We start from the raw sequence: 7,100 nt of genomic DNA, 5'->3' as shown, positions 1-7,100 counted from the left end.
GTCTTCGATAGAATTTGATTCTCCTTTGAACTTATTAAATATGATTTTGTCCTTCACAGCATTGTCAAACTCACCATGCATTCTTGAACCCATCTGCCGTGCTCTTGGATCATCAAATCCTCTTCCTTCACCCAAGTGTCTATGCATTTGCTCATCTTCCAATTGCCAATCACCTGCATCTTTAAATCCCTTCTGTTCATACCCTCGTCTTGCATCTTGCATAAAAAATGAAGTTCTTGGAATACTGGCATTGGATCTCTCATAAGAAGCATCACCCATAGGTCTCTTGCCCTTGTCCATGTAAGAAGAATGTGGCATCATTTGAGGTGGCATCATTTGTCTTACTTTGTTCTCTTCTGGCATAGAAGGCTTTCCATCATGTTTGGCATCATAATGTACACCATCCATTGCATTCATATCGGCTTCTTGGTTGAGCTTGAGAGGAGCCAATGCACTAATGGCTTTCTCCAAGTCTTTTAACCCTCTTTGCATCACGTCATCCAGGTAGTGGTGTCGCTTGTCGAACCGTTCCATGAGGTGTTCACCAAATTGTTGTTGCCGATTTGTTTGGTTATTTTCAATCCTTTGAAACATACTCTCCATAGCCATTAACATCATGTCCACTGTTAGCGGAGTAGTTCCCAAAGATTGAGGCATTTCCATTGGCTGAGATTCATCTGGAGATGGTGCTTTTATGGTTGAACTTTCTTCATTCCTCGTTGATGAACTCGTTGCCATCATTGCTTCCGGTTGTCTTTGATCATTTTCATTCCGGGCTCCCTTGTTTTGACCTCCTCTAGTCATTTCCATGCGCTTAATTGATCCCCCTTTGCAAAGACCAGTTACTTGATTTTTTTTTTCTCTATTCAAACGGTATCCGATTTGGGTGATCTTTATATCAACGCGAAGCTCTCGACGAGATGAATAAGAATCCCCAAAAACATATCTGAAAAAGTCAACAGCCTTTGACCAATCAACTATACCGACTGAAAGTCAACTCTTGATGTTAACCGCTCAATTCTTATCCGATTTGGGTGATCTTTATATCGATGCGAAGCTCTTGACGAGATGAGTAAGGATCCCCAAAATAGATTTGAAAAAGTCAACAGCCTTTGACCAGTCAACTGTTCTAGCTGAAAGTCAACTCTTGACTTTGACCGCTCAATACTACTCCGATTTGAGTGATCTTTAGCTTGTTTGAAAGAGGTTTTCGGGTAGATTGAAGGGCTTTCAGGACAGATTTGAAAAGCTTTTGAAAAACCCTAGAAATTCAAGGATTTGTCCTGGCTGCAAGTAGACAAATTTTGCAAAAATTTTGCCATAGTCTCCCCTCTTTTTGCACCAAATCTCAATCAAGTATTAAAATCCTTATGCATTTGACCATTGTAAGCAAATCAATCCTCAATCATTTTTCCATCTGAGCATGTGACCTTATGGCATCAATTTTGTCCTTTTGCATAAGAAGTCGATGTAGAGGATTTGCTTGTTTGCTCAAGTCGGCGAATGAAGTGGTCGATGAAGCTCGCCGATGCTTGCCGATCTCCCGGCCAAGCACTTCTCACCCCTTCACCAAGTTTACATCAAGGTGAAGGTTGAGGCCATTTCTTTACCACCAAGTACCTAATCCTCTTCCTTACCGCGTTACCCGGCACTAACGGCAAGGAAGATTCAAGACATTCTCCCCTTGGCCTCTCCTCCAAATGCCAAGGTACCCTTACTTCATTCTAGATTCTAGGAATAAAGTGGGGTACAATCGTGAGTGGAATGTGGTTACAAGCTCAAATGAATGAGTAGAGTTGACTTACAATTGATTTATAGCATGACTCATGCTCATTCATATCATAATACATGGTTCATAGTGCTTCCTTCATCACATCCACTCATGGCAATGTCAATACATTTCCACATACATCAACAACATCCAAGTGTTATGAAGCGGTGTACTCGGGTCGCGTTCTGGGCGCGAGTTCCCGCTCGGGACTAGAAAATCCAGTACAAAAGTGAAAACAGAGAGCACTTGCTGAATCCTGCACCTCAAGACCTATAACTCGTCTCGAAGAGGACGACGAGCCGGTCGTTTTGAGTACTAGAACTCTAAAAACGGAGTTCGTATGAGAGAGTTATGACCAAAAACGTGCAACCGGCAATGGAAAACGGTGTCACCAAAAAGCAGGCTTCCAACCCAAAACATTTTATTCAATCCCCCAAATGTGCCCAAAGCTATGCTCACTTATGCCAATATGCAAGGCATAGCATTGAATGGCTATGTGTAGCATTCAAGCATTCATAATGCATAAAGAGCAGCATGAATGGCCATGATTAAAGTCCAATTTCTGAAAATGGGGGTTTTATGTGTAATAAAACCCTAATTCACTCCATAGCTTGAAAGAATGCTTCAAAATTGTAAGGAAGTGATGGAGCAACTCACCAATGTCACCCGGGAAGCCTTAATGCTTGAATTTGTTGAAGGAGATGAAGATTAGGGTCACTTTGGTGAAAAACGTGGGCAGCTTTGGTAGTGATTTTCAGCCACATTGGGAGCCCCATTGCTCATGGAAAATAGGTGAAATACTTCATAAAACATTGCTAGATACATGAGAGACTCAATGCCCTTTGCTCATGTTGAGATTCCATGGCTAGGGTTTGCAAGAAAGCTCCCAAACAAAAAACGTTTTTGATTAACAACTGCTAATCAAGATTAGAAATTTTCCCCAATTTGGTCCACTCATTCCAAAAAAAATAGGTCCATGTGCTCAGATTTGAACCACAAACTCTACCTTAGCCATATCCCCTTCCCCCATGAATCAAATGAAGCAGAAATTTCATGGAATGAGAAGAAGAAAAGAAAAATTAAAAATCATGGATCAAAAGCCATGCTCTGATACCAATGAAAGAAAGTAACAGGGGTGGGTTAGTCCCTCACCAAGGGAGTGGCTCATGAAGGAGTCACCACTTAGCATCTCATGGGAGAAGCTCACCATTGATTCTTGGAATAGATAACATTATCATGAATGAGCCATAATCCCATTTACATTGGTATTTATACTCCACCCAAGAGTTCACACCTACTTACTAGTTGTCCATGGCCTTGGGCCCATAATGCTTTCTTACACCTACCAGTAGAGATCTACTCTTGCTTGATGGAGCTTTTCTCTTGCCTATTGGAAGTCTAATGTGAGACTCTCAGTCATATGAGATGTGACTAGATCAGCAGTCCTAAACGCTGGTTCCTACAAAAAAGGTCATTGTTATATGAGATATCTACCAAACCCACAAATAACATTTTTAAGAAATTTTAGATATAATAAAATAGAGAAGTACCTCGATAATTGGGGTCTTGGATCATGAAAAAAGCTGCACCACATGTTGGATACTCTCTGTAGTAGTAGGTGAACGTACATTCACACCAACATGCAAACCTAATGCCTTGACACTAGACAAGGTCAGAAAAATAGGATCCCCCTGAGCTATCTGAAGGGTTGTCCTAGGATCCTAGTCTTGCATATGCCCCCTTGCTGAGATGTCAAGTTCAACATGAGTTGACACTCTCATGAGGCACCTGCATGACCATTCGACATTTACATCACTAGCGGGTTTGGTAGCTAGCACTAACATATCTTTGCCAGAGATTCTTTAGCTGGACTACATCGAATAGTCCACACTTGCCCACTCTACTTAGCATGTTCACATTATAGACTGCTTGTATATACTCTATTATGTGTGTTAGTCACTTTATCTCCTTTGTAGACCTCTTTTGTTGTGTGAAGAAGAAGAAGAAGAATTTTCAGCCTCTCACCTTGTGTGTTCTCTTCTTCTAGGGTTTGTGTGAGTGTGTGTGTGCTTGCAAGAGCTCAAGCTCTCTTCTCCCTTGCATCTTTTCAAGGTATCAGAGCCTCCTGGTTCATGCTAAGGGCTGAGCGGGGCAAGCAAGAGGAACACAGGAAGTGGTACAAGGGTAAGAGCTTCATCTACTCTTCCCCCTTTGTGTTGGCTACTACACCCCTGTCGGGAGCTCTTCGAGAGGCACCGACAAACGAACTCTGATTAAGGAGCTTTCTTTGTAGGAGGAGAGCTACAAGGCAACTCTATTATCTACTAGATACTGTTTTTTGGGCTGAAAACGCATTTCGAGTGCGTTTGGACCTTCGTTTTTTAATTTGGAGGCATTCAGAGTCTGTTTTTCGGCCTGAAAACCGTTTTTCAATTCGCACTCTAGGGTAAGTTTCGATTCTTTGCTACAGAGCTCTATTTCAAAGGAAGGATGATTGGTTGTGTAGACACTATGTGTATTGTAAAGAGGTCTTAAAGTTGCCATTAGGTGTATGTATGCAAATTAAGGTCACTGGTTCTGACAGTTTGGGTGCAGTGTAGTACCGCTTCTACAGAGAATATAGTAGTTTGTGCAAGTCAGACAAGAGTGCTGTTTTTGGTAAACTTGTGTTGTAGACAAGATGTCAAATGATGGAATAAACTAGATTGTTGCAGAGAAGCTTGGCAAGAACAACTTCCATTCTTGGAGGTTTAGATTAACAAATTTCCAAATGGGAAAAGGTTATTGGGACTACATTGAAGGTGAACATAAGGAGGCACCAGAGATACCGAAGATTAATCCAACTACTATAGATGTAAAAGATTAATCCAACTGCTATAGATGTAAAAGATTTCAAGGATTGGAATAAAGGAGCAAGGAAAGTCATGTATTGGATTTCTATCAGCATACAGGACACTATGATTTGGCCATTGTGAGATCCCTCTGCCCCCTCTGCGCGCGGACTCCCGGTAGTAGCTGACAGCGGAAGCAGCCCCCTCATGCGCGGGGCAGGGTTTCTCACTCGAGGCCTCGCCCATGAATGTCCGGGCACGAGACTAGGCTGGTGGTCACTTCGAAAACCAAAATCGAGAAAATTTCCCATGCCCGGAAAGCGGGGATGATTCCACCTTTTTGAATTTTCTTAACAAATTTTTCTAAGGAGATCAATTCTAAACTATCCTTCACCTGAATAAACCAGATAGAAGGAAACTAACACTGATATAATTTGATCATCTGAGTAAATTCAATGCTTTTTTCCTAATCAAGATGAGGCACAGCCGTTGATCCACTCATTTGAGAAATTTATCAGGGAATTAACTAGCTACTCGAATCCTAGCGTAATCCTAAGATTTTTCAGTTTGATAAAACTCCACTGATTCCATCCGCCGGCCCATGGGTTATAGCCACCACCCTACCACTGGAATCGATAGAACCAAAGTACTCACCCACCTGTAATTGAAATGCCTTTCTTAACTTTAGCTTTAGAAAACACATACGCACACACTCCTCTTTAAAACTTTAATATAAAAATAACCCATTAACAAACAGATATGATCAGAGGTTTCATAACTCAAAATTTCCATTCAATCCCTTGTTTTACAAAAGCTGTACCACTCTGGACTCTCCGTTGGGACCAACTGGTCTCAGCTCAACGAGATCCAGTAACAGATTACATTAGTCATTTCGTCAACATACATATATATATCTTCCTCGACATACGTATGGGTGTCCTAAGCACTGCGAGCCCGTGCATCGCCTGGTCAGAACGCTCCAGGATCCTCCTAAGGTGTCTTGGTACTTCACTCAGGGACCACTTCATCGGACCTCGCCCATCGTATCGGAAGCACACCATTTTTCACCATACTCAGGCTGGTCAAGACCTAGGCAGGTTTTTGTCGTGTGAGCTGTCCCTCGAACACTTCCCGCCAGCTGTTGTAACCGAACTTCCCTTAGATAAACATATATGCCAAATTCTCCCTCCAGCATTCTGGCGTAAGACAGTCCTTTAAGAAAATAGGGTTTCTATGCAAGTTTTCAGTTTTGATTTTGTTTGAAAACCATGAATAATCTTAAATCCGTATCCCAATACTTCTAGATCCAGGTTTGAATTCTAAACAGAATTCCTCGAATTTTGTTAACTTGATCCTCAGATCAAAATCAAAAATCTTAACTTAGTTTCAGATTCGGTGGGGGATTTGAGTACATTTTTCCTGAACTGGGCACATCGTCCTTGATTGAAATTGACGAAGGAATTAGGTCTTGGTCAATAGTTTGAATCAGAGTTTGGGTCTGGAAAGGTTCTTCCTAAACTATCTTTCTTGAAAGGTACTATTTCAATTTCTCTTTTTCTAAATTTTGTTCGATGAATATTTGCTTACAGATTTCTAAAACATGAATTTCTTATGAGGAATAAAATAATCATTTATCTCGTTTTCGACTTCGATAGTTTAATTGAATTTTCTCATTACCATCCTAGTGACTATGAAACAGTAGCATTTCTTCTCACAGATTATCTACTTATTCATTTTTCTAATTTTTACGAAAATTAAACAGAGGATTAAGAGAACCCTTATTTAATTATAAAGATTCTATATGTATCTAATTATGCATAAAATCCAATTATGATGAAAGTCACACTTTTATCATCATAAAAATCATTTATGATGAAAATCACTCTTTTAACAAAAAAAATATCTTTAATGCATATGTTTATGCATAAAAATCACTCTTTTAATATAAAAGAATTTCTTTTATGCATCCATTTATGCATAAAAATCATTTATGATGAAAATCACACTTTTAATATAAAAAAATATCTTTTATGCATATGTTTATGCATAAAAATCATTTATGATGAAAATCACACTTTTAATATAAAAAATATCTTTTATGCATAAAAAGCTTGATGATGAAAATCACACTTTTAATATAAAAAATATCTTTTATGCACCCATTTATGCATAAAAATCATTTATGATGAAAATCACACTTTTAATATAAAAAAATATCTTTTATGGATATGTTTATGCATAAAAATCATTTATGATAAAAATCACACTTTTAATATAAAAAATATCTTTTATGCACCCGTTTATGCATAAAAATCATTTATGATGAAAATCACACTTTTAATATAAAAAAATATCTTTTATGCATATGTTTATGCATAAAAATCATTTATGATGAAAATCACACTTTTAATGTAAAAAAAAGCTTTTATGCATAAAACTCATTTATGATAAAAGTAACACTTTTATAATTTTAAAAAAAAATCTTTTATGTAAAAAAA

Source organism: Cibotium barometz, unplaced genomic scaffold (genome assembly GCF_041138505.1).
Source record: "Cibotium barometz isolate CiBa-2024 unplaced genomic scaffold, ASM4113850v1 ctg439, whole genome shotgun sequence".
In the NCBI taxonomy this organism is placed as follows: domain Eukaryota; kingdom Viridiplantae; phylum Streptophyta; class Polypodiopsida; order Cyatheales; family Cibotiaceae; genus Cibotium; species Cibotium barometz.
The sequence above is the reverse complement of the archived record's forward strand: the minus strand, read 5'-3'. Positions refer to the sequence as shown.